The 26,431-nt window shown below is 43.6% G+C and overlaps 1 protein-coding gene across 1 annotated transcript in view; it reads left to right on the plus strand.

The window, feature by feature from the left end:
• The window catches only part of WBP1L (WW domain binding protein 1 like), a 67,075-nt gene that overhangs the window by 628 nt on the left and 40,016 nt on the right, over positions 1-26,431 (plus strand). The window lies entirely within an intron of this gene.

Genomic DNA, 26,431 nt, shown 5'->3' on the forward strand with positions numbered 1-26,431 from the left:
AACACTGCTGTATACCTTAAAGGGGTAGTCCAGTGGTGAAAAACTTATCCCCTATCCTAAGGATAGGGGATAAGTTTGAGATCGCGGGGGGTCTGACCGCTGGGGCCCCCTGCGATCTCTCTGTACGGGGCCCCGGCTCTCCGGCCAGATAGCGGGTGTCGACCTCCACACGAAGCGGCGGCCGACACGCCCCCTCAATACATCTCTATGGCAGAGCCGGAGATTGCCGAAGGCAGCACTCCGGCTCTGCCATAGAGTTGCATTGAGGGGGCGTGTCGGCCGCCGCTGCGTGCGGAGGTAGACACTCCCCCTTCGCGCGGGTTGTCGGGGCCCCGTACAGGAGATCGCGGGGGCCCCAGCGGTCGGACCCCCCGCGATCTCAAACTTATCCCCTATCCTAAGGAGTTATTCACCACTGGCTCACTACTGGACTACTCCTTTAAGACCTTGTATTACTGTGCTTCCAAAGTTTCTTTTTCCAGCCGCCATATTATCTGCTGCGGGTGATGTCCACTGACTTATAGGAAGATGCCATGGACCTGTACAGTGGCCGATGCTATTACCTTATTCTGTTGGAAATACAGCATCAGGAACCTTTTTATTTTTATTAGTTCTTAAAGGGATTTTTCAGTTCTATGTCAACCAAGCTTAAAGGGACCCTCTTGGGTTGGACTGTAGGAAGAGCTGAGCAGACTAATGTATAGGATTATGGGAAAAGTTCTAGGATAACATGTAAGTCTCTACTAAGTAGTCAGATGGGCGGTCCTACCCAGTGATTGACAGTTCTCTATATCCCAGCCAGAGTGCCAACGGACTAAACATCAATCTGATCAGCTCCTCCTGCTCTGTAAGATGATGCAGACTGCACTGGATTTTGGTGTGATAGGTTTCCTTTTAAAGGGGGCTTCTGATTGAGCATAGGCCAGAAAATATTGATAGGCAGGGTTACCACCTGTGCTCCTCCATGTATATGTAGAGCAGGGATTCTGGGATTCTTGTGATGCTACTGGCTGGGGGCATGTGTGCTGTTGTCTGTTTAAAGGGGTACTCTGGTGGAAACTTTATTTATTTTTTTTAATTTTTTTTTTTAGAAGGGGATCCCAGTGGTCCGACCTTCCACAATTAGACACTTATCCCCTTATCTTTAAAGGGGTACTCCGGTGGAAAACTTTTATTTATTTATTTTTTTTAAATCAACTGGTGCCAAAAAGTTATACAGATTTGTTCATTACTTCCAGTACTTAGAATAATCCTTCCAGTACTTAGAAGCTGCTGAATACTACAGAGGAAATTCTTTTCTTTTTGGAACACAGTGCTCTCTGCTGACATCTCTGTCCATTTTAGGAACTGTCCAGAGCAGCATATGTTTGCTATGGGGATTTTCTCCTACTCTGGACAGTTCTTAAAATGGACAGAGATGTCAGCAGAGAGCACTGTGGTCATGATGTCAGCAGAGAGCTCTGTGTTCCAAAAAGAAAACAATTTCCTCTGTAGTATTCGGCAGCTAATAAGTACTAGAAGGATTAAGATTTTTAATAGAAGTAATTTACAAATCTGTTTAACTTTCTGGCACCAGTTGATTTAAAAAAATAAATAAAAAAATAAAACTTTTTCACCGGAGTACCCCTTTAAAGGGGGTTCTCCGGCTAGGAAAACGTATCCCATATCCACAGGATAAGGGGATAAGTTTGTAATTGTGGAGGTTCGGACCACTGGGATCCCCTTCTAACTGTATAATGTGGCCTGTCTCTTACCTCTGAGCACTCCGACCCCCGCGTACTAGTCTAGGCAGTGATGGGCCGCTCAGCAGCCGCAGTGTTGTCCCATCTCAAACAGTGATTGGCTGAACGGGCCATCTCTGCCGAGACTATTATGTCTCGTAAGGTGGGGGCCGGAGTGCTCAGTAAGAGACAAGCCCGCTCTGGAGATCGTGGGGGGGGGTCCCAGGGGGTTGAACGCTTTTCCCCCTATTCTGTGGATAGGGATAAGTGTTATTAGCTGGAGTACCCCTTTAAAGTCTATAGGAGTTATGGAAACAGTGTTAGGCTGGGTCCACACTACGTTTTGTCCCATACGGGAGCGCATACGGCAGGGGGGAGCTAAAAGCTCGCGCTCCCGTATGTTACCGTATGCGCTCCCGTATGTCATTCATTTCAATGAGCCGGCTGGAGTGAAACGTTCGGTCCGGTCGGCTCATTTTTGCGCTGTATGCGCTTTTACAACCGGACCTAAAACCGTGGTCAACCACGGTTTTAGGTCCGGTTGTAAAAGCGCATACGGCGCAAAAATGAGCTGACCGGACCGAACGTTTCACTCCGGTCGGCTCATTGAAATGAATGACATACGGGAGCGCATACGGTTACATACGGGAGCGCGAGCTTTTAGCTCCCTCCTGCCGTATGCGCTCCCGTATGGGACAAAACGTAGTGTGGACCCAGCCTCAGGCTGCAGTCACACCACATTTTTGCAATACAGTTCCAGTATCAGGTTTTTGATGAAAAACAGATTCCTCAAACCCTGACTAAACTGTATCAAAACATGTACAAATTTTAACCCGTGTACTGTTTTAAAAATGACGTCCGGTTGCATCCGATTTTTAAGAAAAAAAAGTATAAGTTTTTAACTTTTCACTCCATTTTAAATAAAGTTTCACTTGTTTGATTGAAATTCCAATAAAAAAAAACTGTGCAAAAGTCAAAAACCGTATGGTGCAAACTGGATGGAACCGTACGCACATACGGTTCCCATTGACCCCCATGTTTAAAAGAAAAGAAAAAAAACGTATATGGTTTAATACGGTTTTTCACCCGGACAAAACCGTACAGGGTGCAAAACGGACACAATCTGATGCATCTTTTGGCATACGGTTTTCAATGGAGAGTCAATTCATACGGTTCCATACAGTTTTCACATAGAAAACATATACGGGAACTGTATTGCAAAAAACGTGGTGAATGCAGCCTTAGTGGTCGGACATCCCCTTAAAGGCCAAGTGCTAAACTCTGCAGTGTTCAGCTGCTCCATACAGAATGAATGGCGCGCTGGCCATACACACACACTGTGCCGTTCATTCCGTTAGGGGGAACAATTTTCCTCTGCTCTTGGGATCAGCTTATTTCCTAGGCTGTAAATAGGGAGTAACTTTTAAAGATGGAAGCGCTGCTTTACATTTCCAGTAATCCCAATATAATGAAATGTTTTGACTTTCTTCTTTTGAGTTCTGTTATCCATTTTTAAAATCTGTGAATTAAAATGTATTGGTTACATCAGTGGTTGTCAAACTGTAGCCCTACAGATGTTGCAAATCTACAGCTCCCAGCCGCCTCCAGCGCAGACAGCATAAAAATAGCACAAAATGTGATCATTTCTCAAAAACACACTGCGCACGCAATTTTACAGGTGCACACCAGTTGATAAATTCCCCCCCGGCTTTTTTCACACCGACTATAGAAGTGTTTCCCAACCAGGGTGCCTCATGTTTTTGCAAATGCTGGGAGTTGTAGTTTTTGCAACAGCTGGAGGCACCCTGGTTGGGAAACACTGGCCTACAGAATAGGCCAAACAGTTGTATACATCAAACAGATCCATAGGTTGCCATCCATTTAACCTGTTCTATCCCGTACTGGAGCATAAAGTAAAAAATAAAAAATAAATAAATAAAAAAAAACATATACTATAGTTTGTTCTTTATTTAAACTTGGCCTAAGCTCTGTCATGTCTGATGACTTGTTTTAGTGCAGGTTAAGCTGGGTTCAGATCTTGTTTTAATGTTATGCCACCAGCAACTTCATTGCCCAAGGCTACGCGATCAGGATACAGATTTGCTGGAAATTCCATTTAAAGGAAAGCTGTCAGCTTTCTCTTCCCCCCCCCCCCCCTCTACTAACCAGCGGTACTAGCTGGTAGTGCGGGGGACGCTGATCAGTTTGATGCCTACCATGCCCAGATCCGCCCCGCCGTTCAGCCGTAATATTCTATTTTTCGGATATGCTAATGAGGTGCTAACTGGCATTCTGATGTCAGTTCCGCTGGCCACAGCGACGCCCAGCTCATCAATATTCCTCCCCTCTCTTCATTACAGAGCATGGAGAAGAGGGAGGGGAGGAATATTGATGATCTGGGTGGAGCTGCGGCCGGTGGCACTGACGTCAGAGTGCCAGTTAGCCCGGCCGGTGCCAGTTAGCACCTTATTAGCATATCCCGAAAATAGAAGATTAGGGCCGAACGGCGCGGATCTGGGCACGGTAAAAGTCAAACTGCTCAGCGTCCCCGCCCCCCACTACCAGCCAGTAGCACTGGTTAGTGCGGGGGGGGGTAGAGAAAGCGGACAGTTTTCGTTTAACTTGCATAAGCAAATCCTTCTTTTCTGCCGCTCAATCATTCTGACATCCTTTGCATAGGAAGGGGAGTGTCCGAGGCAAGCACTGAGCCTGCCCTCATTCACCATTCATTCACTTCACTGGGTCTCTTTATCCAATCACTACAGGCTGTTCTGTAACCCCCTCCTCTCTGTTTTCATGCTGCAGTCTGATAGGACAGGAGTGAGCACAGAGGAGTGCTAGTCCTGACCTCACTTCCTGCTCTTTTTCCCAGCACTTTGTAGCAGGGACAAAGATGATCCTGCAGCCGGACAGGACAATGTTCTGGATGGTATGGGGACCCCTAGTGGTGATTTTCATAAGCCATGTTTTCTATGAAAAGGAAATAACATTTTCTTATGAAGGATATTAGAAAGGTTAATGTTTTTTCCAAGATGTACAACATATATAAAGGTTTTTGAATCTGACAGCGCCCATTTAAAGTATATATGTGTGCTGCAGGTAAATCGGCAAACGAGACGTGAGCTTAGTCTAATGAGCTGTTTGGCTCACAGCGAGGGGAAGTGTTGTCAATGGTAAGAAATGGAAACGAAAAGTATATAAGAAAATGTGCAGGACTTTTAATCTGACAACAATGTTACTTTTGTTTACATAACACAGGAAACCCCTATTGGTTTCTTTTGTTCTGGGGCTTTTGCTTTCTTCCTTCTAGACGCCATTCTGCACAGGGCTCCTCGGCCACTTAGATTGAAATATGTGGCGGACACATCTGTCATTGACCAGCGTAAATATCAGACGGCTCTGGGATCTGATGATATGCTTGTTTGATTGGAATAAGGGGTTAAGTCATTGTTTATTCTACGTTGTGTTTTTGGGACATGTTTTAAAGGGGTACTCCACTGGCCAGCGTTTGGAACTAAATGTTCCGAATGCTGTTTTTTTTCGCTCTGCGGGGGTTGGTCACGCCCCTTGTGATGTTACGGCCATGCCCCCAAAATGCAAGTCTATGGGAGGCGGTGTGATGGTAACGACCGTCACACCCCCTCCCATAGACTTGCATTGAGAGGGCGCTCCCCGTCATCCAATAGGAGCGGCCGACCCCCGCAGCACGTAAACAGCGTTCCGAACACTGGCCAGTGGAGTACCCCTTTCAGGATATCTTCCCCTCTCCTTGTACATACATGAGTATATTGGGAGAGAGAAGAAAAGACAGGGGGCGCTCCCTGGTATCGTATATCAAAAAGGTGTGCACCCTCCACCACACCAAAGTGATATACAGTGACCCCCCGACCTACGATGGCCCCGACATATGATAATTTCAACATGCGATGGCTTTTGTATGTCGGGGCCATCGCATAAACGGCTATCCGGCAGTGCAGACTGCTTCAGCTGCCACCGGATAGCCGTTTATGGTGCCCCATGTGGTCCGCTGACGATCACTTACCTGTCCTCTGGGCTCCGGCGCATCCTCTTCAGGATAACCTGCTCCGTCGGCGCTCTCCATCGTTGTCATCACGTCGCTGCGCACGCCGTCCTATCATCCAATAGGAGCGGCGCTCATAGCGACATGATGGCGGCAACGGAGAGCAAGGATGCCGGGAAAGCAGAGGCCTTGCCGGAGCATCGGGGACACCTCGGGGACGCGGCGACAGCAATGGAAAGCGACGGTCCGGAGCGGCGGGGACACGTGATTATAACCTCCAATACCAGTGGTCTTCAACCTGCGGACCTCCAGATGTTGCAAAACTACAACTCCGTTGGCTGTCCGGGCATGCTGGGTGTTGTAGTTTTGCAACATCTGGAGGTCCGCAGGTTGTAGATCACTGTCCTATACTTTACATTGTACGGATCCCTCAACATACGATGGTTTGAGGAATCCCCTTTTTTTTTTTTCTTAAACCTGATATGGGAACTGTATTGCAAAAACGTGGTGTGAACCCATCCTAACACAAGGAGAAAATACTAGCACCAAAAAAAAAAAAAAAAATTCATCCTTTTGTTTACCACCTGAGGATCTTCTAGGTCAGTGGTCTCCAAAATTGTGGACCTCCAGCTTGTACAAAACTACAACTCCCAGCATGCCCGGACAGCCAACGGCTGTCCGGGCATGCTTGGAGTTGTAGTTTTGTACCAGCTGGAGGTCCACCGTTTGGAAACCTAGGTTCTAGTGTTGAGGTGTCTGGCTTGCACATGTATTTAAAGGGGTACTCCGGTGAAAACCTTTTTTTCTTTTCAATCAACTGGTGGCAGAAAGTTAAACATATTTGTAAATTACTTCTATTAAAAAATCCTAATCCTTTCAGTACTTATTAGCTGCTGAATGCTACAGAGGAAATTCCTTTCTTTTTGGAACACTGATGACATCACAGTGCTCTCTGCTGACATCTCTGTCCATTTTAGCAACCATGCATAGCAGATGTATGCTAAAGGCAGCATGGTGGCTCAGTGGTTAGCACTGCTGCCTTGTAGTGCTGGGGCCTTGGGTTCAAATCCCACTAAGGACAACAATAAATAAAGCGTTGTTATTATTATTATTATTATTATAACGTCAGCAGAGAGAACTGTGCTCGTGATGTCATCAGAGAGCATTCCAAAAAGAAAAGAATTTCCTCTGTAGTATTCAGCAGCTAATAAGTACAGGAAGGATTAAGATTTTTTTTTTAATAGAAGTAGTTTACAAATATGTTTAACTTTCTGCCACCAGTTGATTTAAAAGAAAAAAGGTTTTCACTGGAGTACCCCTTTTAAAGACTTTCCTAATCTGTGTGGGTTTTCTTAAATTCATCTTTTTTTTGGTGGGAAAGGCGACACAATCTGGGTGTGGGAATGACAAGACCTAAGAATAATGGCATTGTAAACAGGCTCGGGGAGGACATTGATCGACTGCCTTCCTTTTGTGAGTTTTTGCATGGGGTCATTTGGTCAAAGAAGGCATTGTGGAGGCACGTATGGTAGGAAGAGGTAAAGATAGACAAACAAGGATGGAATGGTGGGAGCCTGTGGTTGTGGTCAGTCTGGAGACATATCGGGTATAGATCAGTCATGCTAAATCAATACTTGTAGAAGCGGCCAGTAGATATAGAGTACCTTCAAAAGGACATTTGTAGGGAAATGGGGGCGCTGAGTAGATTTGGGGTATCCTAGGATTTTCATGTACATTCAAAACAAGGTTGTCACAAAGGATGTCTGAATCATTGTGCAATGTGAATGGGCCCAGCTGGATAGATGTACATTGTCTTCTACCCCCTTCCTCTACCCTCCTTGATGTAGAACAATTCCTCCAACCACAGCAGGATTCAAACAGGCGCAAACATGGATAGCAGCAATGGCACTTAGGCAGTAAGGTGCGGTGAAATAAAATAATTTAATAACGAACAACGCGTTTCAACACCAGAACCGGCGTCTTCCCCGGGTTCTGGGAGGTTCAGAGAACCTGAGGAAGACGCCAGTTCTGGCGTTGAAACGCGTTGTTCGTTATAAAATTATTTTATTTCACCGCACCTTACTGCCTAAGTGCCATTGCTACCATTGCTTCCATCCATGTTTGCGCCTGTTTGAATCCTGCTGTGGTTGGAGGAATTGTTCTATATTTGAGACACCATATCCTTGGTGGAGGGATCGGCTGCATTGTGGAGAATTCATTACATGTGAACACCAGCGTTGTGCCGGTCTGATAGCACAACCACCGGGGTGAGCAAGTTTTTACTTCTAATTTACTATTCACTCACCTTGGTTTTATTGCACTACGGAGCGCTCTGTGGGTTTGTCTTTTTGTCTACCCTCCTTTTGTGTCATCATTACAGGTTTCCAAAGGGGTACTGTGGTGGTAAACTTTTTTTTAAATCAACTGGTGCCAGAAAGTTACAGATTTGTAAATTACTTCTATTAAAAAATATTTACCCTTCCAGTACTTATTAGAGGAAAATCTTTTCTTTTTGAATTTCATTTCTTTTTTTGTCTTGTCCACAGTGCTCTCTGCTGACACCTGATGCCCGTATCAGGAACTGTCCAGAGCAGGAGAATATCCCCATAGCAAACCTATGCTACTCTGGACAGTTCCTGACATGGACAGAGGTGTCAGCAGAGAGCAATGTGGACAACACAAAAAATGTTTCTTTTTTTTAAAAGAATTTTCTCTGTAGTAGGGATCGACCGATTATCGGCTTGGCCGATATTCACGATTTTGGACATTATCGGTATTGGCAATTACCTTGCCGATAATGTCCCGCCACCCCCCCTCCCTGGGCAGAGACCGCCGTTGCTGCTGCCCCATTGCCTCCCCCATTCCCGATTTTATAATTACCTGTTCCCGGCGTCCGCGCTACTTCTGGCTCCTGTGCGCTGCGCAGCGCAATTACTAGTGACGTCCTCAACGCGACGTCACCATCAGTGCGCACAGTGACAGCTTAGGACGCAGCCGGAGCCCGAAGTAGCACGGACCCCAGGAACAGATAATTATAAAACCGGGGATGGGGGAGGCAATGGGGCGGCGGTGGTGGTTGGACTAGGGAGGGCCCCAGGACAGGCAGGGGGAGAGAAGCGGGCGGCGGCAGTTTCTGGCCCGGAAAAGCCGCTGCAGTTCATTGATTGATTTAAAGCGCCCGCTTTAAAGGGGTACTCCGGCGCTTGGACATCTTATCCCCTACCCAAAGGAAAGGGGATAAGATGCCTGATCGCAGGGGTCCCGCCGCTGGGGACCCCTGTGATCTTGCACGCAGCACCCCAGTTAAAGTCAGTCCCTGGAGCATGTTCGCTCCAGGTCTGATTACCGGAGACCACGGGGCCGGCGGCATGTGACGTCACGCCTCTGCCCCCGTGTGACGTCGCGCTCCGCCCCTCAATGCAAGCCTATTGGAGGGGGCGTGACAGCTGTAGAATAATATATAGCAAACCTCTCCTGCTCTGGACAGTTCCTGACACGGAGAGAACTGAGGACTGGAAAGAACTTCTCAAATTTCTCTGTAGTATATCTGTAGTATACAGCAGCTGATTAGTACTAGAAGGGGTAAGATTTTTAAATAAAAGTCATTTACAAATCTGTTTACCTTTCTTGCACCAGTTGATTTGAAAACATATTTTTTTTTTTCTCCACCGGAGTACACCCTTTAAAGGCCTATGCGGAGGAAAACTCATCAGTATGAAAGGATTGGAAACCACCCTAAATGGGTTGTTCCTATCCCTCTATAATGTGCTGATTGGTGGGGACCCGACTGCTGGGACCTCCAATTTGTTGAACAGAGGTGAATAGTTTCCCAGAATGAATGGAGTGCACATGTGGTCCAGCGCTCCAGCCATTATCTATTGGGCTTCCAAACATTGCTGAGCAGTGAGCTTGGCAATGCTCAGAAGCCCCATAGGAAATGAACGGAGTACCAGCTGCGCATGAGCAGTAGGTTTCATTCATTCATTCATTCATTCATTCATTCTGGGGACAGTTTTTCTCCCGATTCTTAGGATTGGTGGGGCTCTCAGTGGTCAAAACTGTTCAGCATATTCTCCCCTATCCTGTGGATGTTCAGATTAGGAAACTTCCTTTATGGTTGCCCATACACCTTTAATGTTGATGGAAGGGTTTCACTCATCAGAGAATACGGAGAACCCTTTTGAGAATGCTGATCACCAGGGGTCCATCTTCTGGGTATGGCCACATATTTAACTTGAGTGTGACAGAGCAGCTTGTAGAATGGGGGACTCCAGTGCAGGACCACCCTCTATGATGATCATAGGCTCTAATAGAGCCTTTTTGTGCCATATTGAGCTTTTCTTTCCTTGTGTGTGATCTTTACATTAGTCGAATAACTGGACTTCATGTAGCTTTCGGTATGTGACTGTGTACGTCCTGCAACACGATCCTGCTAGTTGGAAGCCTGTGGCATAGAGATGATTGTTGTGGTTTTGCTTAGGGCTTATTTGCTTATTCTCTTCTTGCTTGGCTGGTGTTTACAGAGAAGATTATGCGACAGTCTGTCTACACCCAACAACTGAGGACTGCAACCATGGGATCAATTCACAGCGGGCGGCTGTTCACAAACTTGACATGGCCGCCCATTGCTTATTTAGAGCTTTTACCCTATAATAAATAACATTTAGATGATATTTTTATTGTAAAAGCCATTATAGATCATACTGTAATGATCTCCAAATTGCGGGCCTCCAGATGTTGCAAAACGACAACTTCCAGCATGCCCGGACAGCCAGCGGCTGTCCGGGCATGCTGGGAGTTGTCGTTTTGCAACATCTGGAGGCCTGCAATTTGGAGTCCTCTGCTGTATTGAATAGGATTTCAATAGGATTCAATACAAAAAAAAAAAAAAAAAAAAAATAAATAAATATAAATATATATATATAATTTAGCCATGTACCCTTAAAGGGCATGTCCGCATTTTTAAGTGGGCACTCCAGTGGAAATCCTTTTTTTTTTTTTTTTTTTATTTTTTTTTTTATTTAAATCAACTGGTGCCAGAAAGTTAATCAGATTTGTAAATTACTTCTATTAAATTATTTAATCCTTTTGGTACTTATTAGCGGCTGTATACTACAGAGGAAGTCCTATCTTTTTGGATTTCTCTACTGTCTGACCACAGTGCTTTCTGCTGACACCTCTGTCCATGTCAGGAACTGTCCAGAGGAGCATATGTTTGCTATGGGGATTTTTCTCCTGCTCTGGACAGTTCTTGACATGGGCAGAGGTGTCAGCAGAGAGCACTGTGGTCGTGACAGAAAAGAATAGAATTTCCTATGTAGTATACAGCAGCTAAGTACTGAAAGGATTAAGAATTTTTTTTTTTTTAACACCTGACAGTATTCAGTATTTCCTTTCTTTGTTGTGATCAGGGCCTATTTTTCTGATAGTTTCAAATTCCCTACATAGATATAGATGTAAAAATCAGCCCACTTGTCCCATCTTCCCATGTCTGTTACTTTTTAGTCATATGCTTGTACCTTCTGTGTTTACTTGGTTTAGAACAGAAGGGGAAGGCACTCCTACTCTTACATTGCAATGCCCACGTGCAACTCAGCAACCATATAGTTACAAACTCCTTCTTCTCCTATTATTTATTTCAATGGTTAAAGGAGAACTCCGGAATATAAAAATTGTCGCCCATAGTGCCAGCAGTAAAAAAAATAAAGATGTACATACCTTCCTCCGCTCCCCCGGGGCCTCCGGTAACCGTCTCCGGTCTCCGCCGCGATCCTCTTCCTGGTTGCCAGTGGTCGGATGAATCCTACTGTGCTCAGCCAATCACCAGCCGCAACGAAGTCAGACTCGGCCGGCGATAGGCTGAGCGGCAGTGTGAAAATGCTTCAGGATACAAAATTCTTCACTACACCGGCACCTGCGGCCGGGGCCGAAAACGTCACACTGCCGCTCAGTCTATCGCCGGACTTCGCTGCGGCTGGTGATTGGCTGAGCGCAGTAAGACTCTCCGACCACCGGCAACCAGGAAGAGGATCACGGGAGGCCGGAGCCGGATACTGAAGGCCCCGGGGGAGCGGAGGAAGGTATGTACATCTTTATTTTTTTTACTGCCGGCACTATGGGCGACAATTTTTATATTCCGGAGTCCTCCTTTAAGTCAAGTAGAAAGGGGTTAGGATGTAGTAATGTATAGATATTTGTGTCCCGGTCAAAAACCGTATCCAACCTGTATACAGTTATTTTAAAATGGAGTTCTATGGTAACCGTATTGAACCGTATGTGCATGCGATTACATCCGGTTTGCACAATACTGTTATAATTATTTTTTTTTTTTGGGAAATTCAATAAAAAAGAACTTTATTTAAAATGTTGACAAACCTAAAACCGTATCCGTTTGTTTTTCAAGGAAAACATATTAAAACGTATGCCAACGGACATTCATTTTCAAACCGTATACAGTTTAAAAATGTGAGGAGGCATATACGGTTGCATACGTTTCAGTACGGTTTGGAGACATACATTTTTTGTACAGAAACGGGATACGGGAACCGTATTGCAAAAACGAGATGTGAATGCAGCCTTAGATAGAAAAAAAACCTTGATGCTATTAGATCTCTTTAGCATTGTAGCTGCCATCTATCAAGGAATGATGATTGAGAGGCCCTATGGCATAAAAGACTTTAGACCCCGCCCCTATGACACTTGATCGGCTGGGAAAAAGTGGGGGGATATATTCAAAAACTACTGTCATTTCTGTTCCAGCAATATTTTCAAAGGTCCCTTGTGCTGCTTTAAAAATGTTTTTAGCGACATTCTTGTTTTTCGGCTCCAAAATTGTGAGTTTGGTGGAAAATATTATTATTATTATTATTATTATTATTATTATTAATAAAAAAAAAAAAAAAATATATATATATATATATATATATATATATATATATATATATATATATATATAATTTTTTTTTTTTTTAACATTTTTTTTTTTTTCACATTTTTCTTCAAATTGTAAATCCCGGAAAATTCCAGCAGAAGCATCTCACGTAATATTCCATGATTACTAGTGATCAGACAAGCGATAACTGTGTAAAGGAAACATGTCTAGTGGCTAAATGCGAGTGCAGGTACAGTGACTGTGAACAAAAAAAAATTATTGGCAAATGTAAAAAAATCCAAAATACTAAAATCACCTTATGGTGGATAACCCCTTTTTATGCATAGTTCTCTTTTAAGGGGCTATCTATGTCTACACAACAGCCGGACCCTCAGCCCTCAGGTCAATGTTTAGGGATCACTTCTGCTCGTAGACAGTTGCATTTTTAAGATCAATTGGATGGGAGGACACTACTATAGATCAAGTAAATGTTTTAGCTGGTGATCCCCCCCCCCCCCCATATCATAAATATCGGCTATGAATATATTCCAAATTACTATATTAGAGAAGAGGCCATGTATGGTAATTGGTGAAATATATATGTGTGCTTTAACCTCTTCAGGACATAGGGCGTATGGATACGCCCGTGGGAATTCCGGCCCCCCACCGCTAGCCGGTTGGGGACCGGAGCCGGATGCCTGCTGAAATCGTTCAGCAGGCATCCCGGCATATCGCCCAGGGGGGTCATTATGCCCCCCCATGTCGGCGATCGCCGCAGATCGCTGGACAATTCAGTCCAGCGATCTGCGGCGATTCCGGGTCAATCGGGTCTCCAGTGACCCGGAATAACTGGCTGTTCGGGGCCGTCTCCGACGGCCCCGAACAGCCAGAGCCTGCAGGGGTGAGGTGGCACTGGTGCCACCTCACGATCGCCCTGATTCGTCGGCCGGATTACCAGCCGACCAATCAGGGCGCCTGCTGCGGGTGTCACTCCCACAACCCGCTCCGCCCCTCTTCCGGAGGGCGTGAGCGGGTGCGGGACGTGCACCCCGGGTGCTGGGGACCCCGATCCCCGGCGCCCCTGTTGGGATCGGGGCCCCAGGAGCAGCTGCGGCGGCGGGACTGACCTGCAGCGTCTGGATCGTTGGAGGTGAGTGACAGCCTCCTGCTGTTGCTTAGCAACAGCTCCCAGCATGCAAAAAGGGCATGCTGGGAGCTGTAGTTATGCAACAGCAGGAGGCAGACCATCACAACTCCCAGCATTCCCTTATGGGCATGCTGGGACTTATGGTTTTGCAACAGCTGGAGGCACATTCTTTCTATGGAAAAGTGTACCTTCAGCTGTTGTCTAACTACAACTCCCAGCTTGCACAAACAGCTAAAGTGCATGCTGGGAGTTGTAGTGGTGCATCTGCTGGTTGCATAACTACAACTCCCAGCATGCCCGTTGGCTGTCGGTGACTGCTGAGAGTTGTAGTTTTGCAACAGCTGAAGGCACACTGGTTGTGAAATTCAGAGTTTTTTTTTTTACCTAACTCAGTGTTTCACGACCGATGTGCCTCCATCTGTTGCAAACTACAACTCTCAGCAGTCACCGTACACCATGCACCGTACATGCTGGGAGTTGTAGTTTTGCAACAGCTGGAGGCACACTGGTTGTGAAACACTGAGTTAGGTCACAAACTCAGTGATACATAACCAGTGTGCCTACAGTTGTTGCAAAACTACAACTCTCAGCAGTCACCGACAGCCAACGGGCATGCTGGGAGTTGTAGTTATGCAACAGCTGGATGTCCCCCCCCCCCCCCCCCCAATGTGAACGTACAGGGTACACTCACATGGGCGGAGGATTACAGTAAGTATCTGGCTGCAAATTTGAGCTGCCGCAAACTTTCTGCTGCAGCTCAAATTGCCAGCGAGAAACTACTGTGAACCCTCCGCCCGTGCGACTGTACCCTAAAAACACTACACTACCACAAAAAATAAAATAAAAAGTAAAAAACACTACATATACACATACCCCCTACACAGCCCCCCTCCCCTCCCCAATAAAAATGAAAAACGTTTGGTACGCCACTGTTTACAGAACGGAGCCTCCAGCTGTTGCAAAACAACTCCCAGTATTGTCGGACAGCTGTTGACTGTCCAGGCATGCTCGGAGTTTTGCAACAGCTGGAGGCACCCTGTTTGGGAATCACTGGCGTAGAATACCCCTATGTCCACCCCTATGCAATCCCTAATTTAGGCCTCAAATGCGCATGGCGGTCTCACTTTGGAGCCCTGTCGTATTTCAAGGCAACAGTTTAGGGTCACATATGGGGTATCGCCGTACTCGGGAGAAATTGTGTTACAAATTTTGGGGGGTATTTTCTGCTTTTACCCTTTTTAAAAATGTAAAATTTTGGGGAAAACAAGCATTTTAGGTAAAAAAAAATATTTTTTTTTACATATGCAAAAGTCGTGAAACACCTGTGGGGTATAAAGGTTCACTTAACCCCTTGTTACGTTCCCCGAGGGGTCTAGTTTCCAAAATGGTATGCCATGTGTTTTTTTTTTTTTTGCTATCCTGGCACCATAGGGGCTTCCTAAATGCGGCATGCCCCCAGAGAAAAATTTGCGTTCAAAAAGCCAAATGTGACTCCTTCTCTTCCGAGACCTGTAGTGCGCCAGCAGAGCACTTTTCACCCCCATATGGGGTGTTTTCTGAATCGGGAGAAATTGGGCTTAAAATTTTTAGGGGTATTTTCTGCTATTACCCTTTTTAAAAATAAAAAATTTTGGGGAAAACAAGCATTTTAGGTAAAATTTTTTTTTTTTTTTTTTTTTTTTTTTTTACATTTGCAAAGTCGTGAAACCCCTGTGGGGTATTAAGGTTCACTTTATCCCATGTTACATTCCCCGAGGGGTCTAGTTTCCAAAATGGTATGCCATGTGTTTTTTTTTTTTTGCTGTTCTGGCACCATAAGGGCTTCCTAAAGGTAACATGCCCCCCAAAAACCATTTCAGAAAAATGTACTCTCCAAAATCCCCTTGTCGCTCCTTCCCTTCTGAGCCCTCTACTGCGCCCGCCGAACAATTTACATAGACATATGAGGTATCTGCTTACTCGAGAGAAATTGGGCTACAAATACAAGTAAAAATTTTGTCCTTTTACCCCTTGTAAAAATTAAAAAATTGGGTCTACAAGAACATGTGAGTGTAAAAAATGAAGATTGTGAATTTTCTCCTTCACTTTGCTGCTATTCGTGTGAAACACCTAAAGGGTTAAAACGCTGACTGAATGTCATTTTGAATACTTTGGGGGGTGTAGTTTTTATAATGGGGTCATTTATGGGGTATTTCTAATATGAAGACCCTTCAAATCCACTTCAAACCTGAACTGGTCCCTGAAAAATACTGAGTTTGAAAATTTTGTGAAAAAAATCGGAAAATTGCTGCTGACCGTTGAAGCCCTCTGGTGTCTTCCAAAAGTAAAAACACGTCAATTTTATGATGCAAACATAAAGTAGACATATTGTATATGTGAACCAAAAAAAAATTTATTCGTAATATCCATTTTCCTTACAAGCAGAGAGCTTCAAAGTTAGAAAAATGCTAAATTTTCAAATTTTTCATCAAATTTACGGATTTTTCACCAAGAAAGGATGCAAGTATCGACAAAAATTTACCACTATGTTAAAGTAGAATATGTCACGAAAAAACAATCTCGGAATCAGAATGATAACTAAAAGCATTCCAGAGTTATTAATGTTTAAAGTGACAGTGGTCAGATGTGCAAAAAACGCTCCGGTCCTTAAGGCCAAAATGGGCTCCGTCCTGAAGGGGTTAAAGGTATACTCCAGCCTTAAATGTTATTTCATAGGCAGCCACCCCGCTTTGCATCTCCCGGTTTGGCTCCATTCCCCTGCTATTCACATGGCTCCAGTCCCAGCGTGCTGCTTTATATTTTTGAATTTACGCTCCACTTGTGTTTTCATAGCAGCTGTGTGAAGTGCACATCCTCTGTGCATGATTCTGGCTTCCTCGTGGTGCCCCCCTTTATTTGTATGTTTCGGAAAAACATCTTGAGTAAGAGAAGCAGATTTTGTGGAATATTCAGCTTCCATACGCAAACAAGACCATCTGGATCTGTTCAGAATGCCATAGCCAGAAGTGATGAAACTGTAGAATAAAACACAATGTGGGCGTACGACTTATATTTGTATGCCAACAGCACTGTGCGTGCTCCTCCAAGGACTAAGGTCTAGGACTTAAAAATAACTCTTCAGCAGGTCATCATTACTTGTGGATGCGAAATGTTCTAGGACAGGACTGTTGAACCTTTTTTATTAGTGTGCCCAAATTTGTGGTAGTATTTTGGGGGGGTTTGTCACAGGTCCTCTTTAAATAAGCACTCCACTGATGACTAGTAAATTGCATGTTCCAATGTATAGACAGCAGGTAAGTGTCTCTTCTCTGGCTTACTTCCTGTGAAAGAAACAGGATTTCATCATTGCCTGGCATCTTCGACTCCCCCCCAACCATATTTTATCTCTGATTTGCTGAGCTAAGAATGCTGCGGAAGAGATTGTTTCACCCTGTCTGAGAGGCTAGGAGAGCAGTGATATAGTAGGTGAGTCCATACACTAACCAGCATCAACTGGTGCCAGAAAGTTAAACAAAATTGTACATTCAAAGCAAAAGTGCTGAGACAAAGGGTGCATACCCGAAACGCGTCCATGTTGCTCATTGGTTGTTTGTTACCTGGCTGAGTCCCGCTTGCATGCGGTTTTATGGGATCTGAATAAACAGAATTTTTCATTGCACCACTGGCTACCTATTTCTGTTCTAGATTTGTACATTACTTCTATTTAAAAAATCTTAATCCTTCCAGTACTTATTAGCATCTGTATACTATAGAGGAAATTCTTTTCTTTTTGGATTTCTTCTGTCACAACCACAGTACTCTCTGCTGACACCTCTGTCCATGTCAGGAACTGTCCAGAGCAGAAGAAAATTCCCATAGCAAACATATGCTGCTCTGGATAGTTCCTAAAATGGACAGAGGTGTAAGCAGAGAGCACTGTGGTCATGACAGAAAAGAAATCCAAAAAGAAAAGAATTTCCTCTGTAGTATACAGCTGCTAATAAGTACTGGAAGGATTAAGAATTTTTAAAATAAATAATTTACAAATCTGTTTAAGTTTCTGGCACCAGTTGATAAAAAAAAAAAAAATAACAAAATAAAAAGTTCCACTGAAGTACCCCTATCAGTGACAGAAGTCTGATGGCAGCGGAGTACCCCATTAATTTTAGTAATGGGTGTCATTATACAGTCCCTGACGGGGACGTGCACAGACATTTTGGAGGGCAGGGGCTCAAATAAAAAAAGGGCACTATTAAAAATAGCGTATTTTTTATACCATAACATTTTTTATAAAAAGCGATCAAAACAAAAATGGTACCGATAAAAACTTCGGATCACGGTGCAAAAAAATTAGCCCTCATAGTGCCCTGTATGCAGAAAATATAAAAATTATAGGGGTCAGAAGTTGACAATTTTAAACACAAATTTTGGTGCATGTAGATATAATTTTTTCAAAATAGAAAAGTAAAATAAAACCTATATAAATGAGGTATCCTTGTAACCGTATGGACCTACAGAATAAAAATAAAATGTAATTTTTACTGAAAAGGGCACTGTGTAGAATCAGAAGCCCCCAAAAGTTACAAAATTGCTGTTTTCTTGTTTTCAATTTTGCCACGAATATTTTTCTGGTTTTGCCATAGAATTTGTGGTGAAATGATTGAAGTCATTACAAAGTGCGATTTCTGATGCAAAAAGCAAGCTCTTATATGAGTATATAGGTGGAAAATTGAAAACGTTATGATTTTTAGAAGGTGAGGAGGAAAACGTGAACGTGAAAAAAATAACTTCGGTAGTTCTATTCTTCTTTTATTTTCTTCTGGGAATGTTTGTTTCAGAGTTTCCCAACCAGGGTGCCTTCAGCTGTTGCAAAACTCCCAGCATGCCCGAACAGCCAATGGTTGTCTGGGCATGCTGGGAGTTGTAGTTTTGCAACAACTGGGGACACCCTGGTTGGGAAACACTGGGTAAGTTATAGGCCATTATATGCTTGATCTCCTCAAAATCAACCCACTCCCTCCCCGGCTCCACCAAAAAATAGCTCAACTACAACCACCAGTATGTAAAGGAACATAGCTCAACTACAACCACCAGTATGTAAAGGAACATAGCTCTACTACAACCACCAGTATGTAAAGGAACATAGCTCTACTACAACCACCAGTGTGTAAAGGAACATAGCTCTACTACAACCACCAGTGTGTAAAGGAACATAGCTCAACTACAACCACCAGTATGTAAAGAAACATAGCTCTACTACAACCACCAGAATGTAAAGAAACATAGCACTACCACAACCACCAGTATGTAAAGGAACATAGCACTACTACAACCACCAGTATGTAAAGGAACATAGCACTACTACAACCACCAGTATGTAAAGGAACATAGCACTACTACAACCACCAGTATGTAAAGGAACATAGCTTTACTACAACCACCAGTATGTAAAGGAACATAGCTCTACTACAACCACCAGTATGTAAAGGAACATAGGTCTACTACAACCACCAGTATGTAAAGGAACATAGCTATACTACAACCACCAGTATGTAAAGGAACATAGGTCTACTACAACCACCAGTATGTAAAGGAACATAGAACTACTACAACCACCAGTATGTAAAGGAACATAGGTCTACTACAACCACCAGTATGTAAAGGAACATAGCACTACTACAACCACCAGTATGTAAAGGAACATAGCTATACTACAACCACCAGTATGTAAAGGAACATAGAACTACTACAACCACCAGTAATATGTCCCGGGTGTCGGGTGATAGGAGTCCCACATCCCTGAATATAAATATGTATGTGTGTGTGTTTCCCAACCAGAGTGCTTTCAGCAGTTGCAACAGCTGAAGGCACGCTAGTTGTGAGACAATGATAAATACACATACATGCATAAATCAGTGTTTCACAACCAGGGTGACTCTAGCTGTTGCAAAACTACAACTCCCAGCATGCCCGGACAGCCTATACAGCTGGCCGCACCCTGGTTGGGAAACACTGATTACAGAACAATATAAAAACTTATATACAAACATAAGTGTACTTCAGGGGCGCCATGCGATTTGGAACCACCACTGCGATAAGTGCTATATCAATCCTGAATATCAATTCCTATAGATCACCTGGGTGATCTAAAAAAAAAAAACAATTTCCCATATATCCCAAAGCTTTATTATTAATTAACATTATATGTGTTAATAATTAATAATAAAGCTTTTGGATACATGGGAAATTGGTTATTTTTTGGATCACCCAGGTGATCTATAGGAATTGATATTGAGCATTAACCCGCCATATATTGGTTTTTTATGGCTGTATCAATCCTGGGCCTTGTTGGCCTAGTGACAGATACAGCACTGCATATAACATACATAAAGTACTATACATATACACACTTACATACACATACTCACACATATACCATACATACATAGTAAGTAACAGACATTACACACACGTTCACACAATACATCTGCATACACATTCCATACACGTTCACACAATACATCTGCATACACATTACACACACACATGTTCACACAATACATCTGCATACACATTACACACATGTTCACACAATACATCTGTATACACATTACACACGTTCACACAATACATCTGTATACACATTACACACGTTCACACAATACATCTGTATACACATTACACACGTTCACACAATACATCTGCATACACATTACACACACATGTTCACACAATACATCTGCATACACATTCCATACACGTTCACACAATACATCTGCATACACATTACACACACACATGTTCACACAATTCATCTGCATACACATGTTCACACAATACATCTGTATACACATTACACACATGTTCACACAATACATCTGTATACACATTATACACGTTCACACAATACATCTGCATACACATTACACACACACATGTTTACACAATACATCTGCATACACATTACACACACACATGTTTACACAATACATCTGCATACACATTACACACACACACGTTCACACAATACATCTGCATACACATTACACACACACACACACACACGTTCACACAATACATCTGCATACACATTACACACACACGTTCACACAATACATCTGCATACACATTACACACACACACACACGTTCACACAATACATCTGCATACACATTACACACACATGTTCACACAATACATCTGCATACACATTACACACACATGTTCACACAATACATCTGCATACACATTACACACACATGTTCACACAATACATCTGCATACACATTACACACACATGTTCACACAATACATCTGCATACACATTACACACACATGTTCACACAATACATCTGCATACACATTACACACACACATGTTCACACAATACATCTGCATACACATTACACACACGTTCACACAATACATCTGCATACACATTACACACACGTTCACACAATACATCTGCATACACATTACACACACATGTTCACACAATACATCTGCATACACATTACACACACACATGTTCACACAATACATCTGCATACACATTACACACACACACGTTCACACAATACATCTGCATACACATTACACACACACACGTTCACACAATACATCTGCATACACGTTACACACACACATACACACACACGTTCACACAATACATCTGCATACACGTTACACACACGTTCACACAATACATCTGCATACACATTACACACACACGTTCACACAATACATCTGCATACACATTACACACACACGTTCACACAATACATCTGCATACACATTACACACACACACACACGTTCACACAATACATCTGCATACACATTACACACACACACACACGTTCACACAATACAGCTGCATACACGTTACACACACACACACACACACACACACACGTTCACACAATACATCTGCATACACATTACACACACACACACACACACACACACGTTCACACAATACATCTGCATACACATTACACACACACACACACGTTCACACAATACATCTGCATACACATTACACACACACGTTCACACAATACATCTGCATACACATTACACACACACACGTTCACACAATACATCTGCATACACATTACACACACACACGTTCACACAATACATCTGCATACACATTACACACACACACACGTTCACACAATACATCTGCATATACATTACACACACACACACGTTCACACAATACATCTGCATACACGTTACACACACACACACAATACATCTGCATACACGTTACACACATGTTCACACAATACATCTGCATACACATTACACACACACACGTTCACACAATACATCTGCATACACATTACACACACACACGTTCACACAATACATCTGCATACACATTACACACACACACACACGTTCACACAATACATCTGCATATACATTACACACACACACACGTTCACACAATACATCTGCATACACGTTACACACACACACACAATACATCTGCATACACGTTACACACACACACACAATACATCTGCATACACGTTACACACACACACACAATACATCTGCATACACGTTACACACATGTTCACACAATACATCTGCATACACATTACACACACACGTTCACACAATACATCTGCACTCCCTTTTATAGGAAGCTGGCTGGGCACAGGGAATACTTCAGTAAATGGATGCTCAGGCAGGACTCTGTGCTCCCTGCTGCCTGCAGACTCGTTCACTCATCGGCAGACAGGAAGTTATACTGTGCGAGATCGTTCAGCAACAGGAGGAGGAAGACGGAGGAGCTGGGGAGGAGGGGGTGTGGGGTTGTTGTTAAAGGAACCGAGCATCTCCAAGAGTGCCAGCGCTATACCAGTGACCCCTGCAGAGAGGCTCACTTCTAAATGAAGGGCAGGGAGATTCTCGGCCAAAGGGCAGGGGCAGGGCAGGGCCCCCTTTGAACCCTATGTGTGCACGTCCCTGAAATGTGAAATGACTGACTAAAACCCACATATATCAGAAATGGAAGGGGGCATCAAGAACTTGTAAAAAAAAAAAAAAAAAAAGTGTGTGATCAGGGTCCCCTGCACTATATAATAATAGTAAGGTCTCAATTTTTTTTGAGGGGGGGGCTATAGGGTCTCTTGATTGATTAATTCAGGAAAACACTTTGCCACAGTTCAGGTTGAATCCAATTATTGTTGCCATGGACACAGGGCTGTGATATTCCATAGGGGATTTGTTATTCTTGCCGGTTACCCGTATTTTTCGGCATATAAGACGCACCTAATTTTATAGGATAAAAATCTATAAAATTAAATATTCTGAACCAAATACAATGTAAAGTATAGGACAGTGATCTTCAACCTGCGGACCTTCAGATGTTGCAAAACTACAACTCCCAGCATGCCTGGACAGCCGTTGGCTGTCCGGGCATGCTGGGAGTTGTAGTTTTGCCACATCTGGAGGTCCGCAGGTTGAAGACCACTGGTATTGGAGGTTATACTCACGTGTCCCCGCCGCTCCGGACCCGTCATCGCAGCCCTGGATGTCGCCCTCCATCGCTGTCGGCTTGTCCCCTTCGCTCCGGAACGTCTCTGCTGCCCAGTATCCTCGCTCTCCGTCGCCGCCATGATGTCGCTACGCATGCCGCCCCTATTGGATGACTGGATGGCGTGCGCGACGACGTGAAGATGACTGATAGCGCCGGCCATGCAGGGGATCCCTGCCCGGAGCAGACACTGAGGAGGCAGGTAAGGTCCCTCCCGGTGTCCTGTAAGCTGTTCGTGAAGCCGCGGTGAAAGAAGACGCACTAACTTCCCCCCCCAGTTTTATGTTGGATTATGGATTATGTTGCTACCTGTTGAAAATCCTTAAAAGGTAACTCTCATTAAAACTAATTTTTGCTATTGCACTCCTTATGGTAAATAAAAAATATTTCTACTATACTTTGTTTAATAAAAATGTATGTTTTTATTTGTGCTTAAAAAAGCTTGAGCACATTTTCCTCCATCTGATACACAGACTTTGGATCAAAGCCCAAACACAGGAAGTGCAGCCTGGAGTGCTGAGGGGATGTGTCCAGCCAACAGCATATGGCAGTTATGTGTGCGAGGAGCTATGATTGGATGAGGCTGGACCCCCCCCCCCCCCCTTCAGCACTCCAGGCTGCACTTCCTGTGTTTGGGCTTCGGTCCTTAGTCTGTGTATGAGATGGGGGAAAATGTGCTCTTGAGCTTTTTTTTTAAGCACAAATAAAACATAGAAAACTTCAATTTTTTTTTTTTTAACAAAGTATTTCAGAAATATTTTTTATTTACCATAAGGAGAGCAATAGCAAAATTAGTTTTAATAAGTTACCCTTTAAGCAGCAGAAGCTAGCACTAGGACCGCTAGGAAATGCACAATCTCCATAGACTGCAATTCCTTTGGGTGGATCAACCTGTTCATTCTTTCGGTGGAGTCTGGGATCTGGAATTTCCACAGAAGGACGTCTGCTGTGTAAATTACGTAGTGTGAATGGTGCAGCAGAATATCATTAAAAACAATGGGAGCCTTCTGCATCAGCTTTTCCGGAGCAGAATTCCACTTGGAAAATAGATATTGTGAATAGGAGAAGTTGCATTCAGCTGCTTTCCACTGTTTTATCTAAGTACACTTAGTGTCAGTACTGAGTAGCCCCACCCACCACTCTTAAGCCCAAACTTAGCAGAGATTTAAGAGTACCTGTCACCAAATTAAACTTTTAATATATTGTTCCTTATGTAATTATAAGTCACTTTTCTATTTACTTGCTGTTTAAAATTCTCGTCCTTTAATGTTTTTAATGTGATAGAAAAAATGGCAACTAGGTGGCTCTTTTCTTTTCCCTGCCACAAGTCAAACCGTTAGTTTTGTCTCCTTGCAGCCTGGCAGGCGTGCGGGGCATGGGGAGGCACAGCTCTCGCAGACTTCAGTGATGTCGCGCCTGCTGGGGGACGCCCACTTTCTCCTGCCGGGAGCTTACACAATGTGAGCAAGGGGAAAGGTATGATACAGAGTGTTTTTTTTATAAAGGTCGTAAAAAAAATTTAAGGGCAGGAGGAGTTAGGGAATATAATCCGAGTTAGTTTAGAAAATTATGGTTTGATGACAGGTACTCTTTAAATTAATAAATTACCAGTTTTACCAAATAATTTTCTACAAAAAATAATGTATATGTGTATGTATATATCGATTGGCTCAGCGCCTTGTGCTGTAAAGCATGGTGCCTGCTGATTGCACTGTATTTTCAACATCTCTTAAAGGGGTATTCCAGGCCAAATCTTTTTTTTTTTTTTTTATATATATCAACTGGCTCCAGAAAGTTAAACAGATTTGTAAATTACTTCTATTAAAAAACTTAATCCTTCCAATAGTTATTAGCTTCTGAAATTGAGTTGTTGTTTTCTGTCTAACTGCTCTTTGATGACTCACGTCCCGGGAGCTGTGCAGTTCCTATGGGGATATTTTCCCATCATGCACAGCTCCCGGGACGTGACATCATCATTGAGCAGTTAGACAGAAAACTTCAGAAGCTAATAACTATTGGAAGGATTAAGATTTTTTAATAGAAGTAATTTACAAATCTGTACTTTTTGATCAAAAATGTATACTAACAACCTGTTAGTTTTTGATATTATGCTGAGAAGCAATCAGATCATTATACAAGATTGTATAATGTCTGTTTTCTCCCCGAATTCAGTGTTTTCTATCCCCTCCTTTTTTTTTATTTTTTATTTTTTATTTTTTTTTATTTTTTTGAACATGTGCTGCACTCTTCCCCACCCCCTCAGCCCAACCCTATATAAGTAGTAGTTAGCTACACAAGGGCCATTTCTTTCCTAGCAGCCTCCCAGTCTGACTGGGAGAGCATGGTAAGTGAGCCATTACACCTTGTTCACACTGGTGTGGTGCTGTGCGGCGTCCGTTGCTGCCGTGGCGCCGTGTCTGCGGGGAGGTGCGGCCCATAGACTGGTTTGAGTGGCATTGGGGCCGCTCTGCCAGTGGGTTGTTTCCCCCCTGTGGGCATTGGTGTCGCGGCGGTGGTGGTCGCCGCTCGGTGCTACGCCATTTTATGCTAGGGACGTTAGGGACCCACTCTAAATAGGTGGCCTTGACGTGGCGAGTGGGCTTGTACTTTTTGATCAAAAATGTATACTAACAACCTGTTAGTTTTTGATATTATGCTGAGAAGCAATCAGATCATTATACAAGATTGTAGATGTGCACCATGTCTGTTTTCTACCCGAATTCACACTGTAATTTACAAATCTATTTAACTTTCCGGAGCCAGTTGATATATAAAAAAAAAGTTCTTGCCTGGAATACCTCTTTAAGTTTTAGACTGTAATGTAGATGCAGCAACTTTTACTGATACTTATGTTTTATTCAGTAACTGCTATTGCATCTTGTAGAAGAGTGCAGGTGTCCTCACTCATTGTCTTTGATAGGGATCGACCGATTATCGGATTGGCCGATATTAGCGGGCAATATTCACGATTTTAAAAGTTATCGGCCTCTAACCTGCTGATAATGCCTATGATGCGTTCAGTGCTGCTCCGCACGGCAAACAAGGCGTGCGCACGAATCGCGGGACTTCAGTCCCGGCCCTGAAGCAGTGGCGGATCCAAGGGGGGGGGGGGGGGGCGTGTCAACGGGGCAATTTCC

This window comes from Hyla sarda, chromosome 7, assembly GCF_029499605.1.
Source record: "Hyla sarda isolate aHylSar1 chromosome 7, aHylSar1.hap1, whole genome shotgun sequence".
Lineage (NCBI taxonomy): Eukaryota > Metazoa > Chordata > Amphibia > Anura > Hylidae > Hyla > Hyla sarda.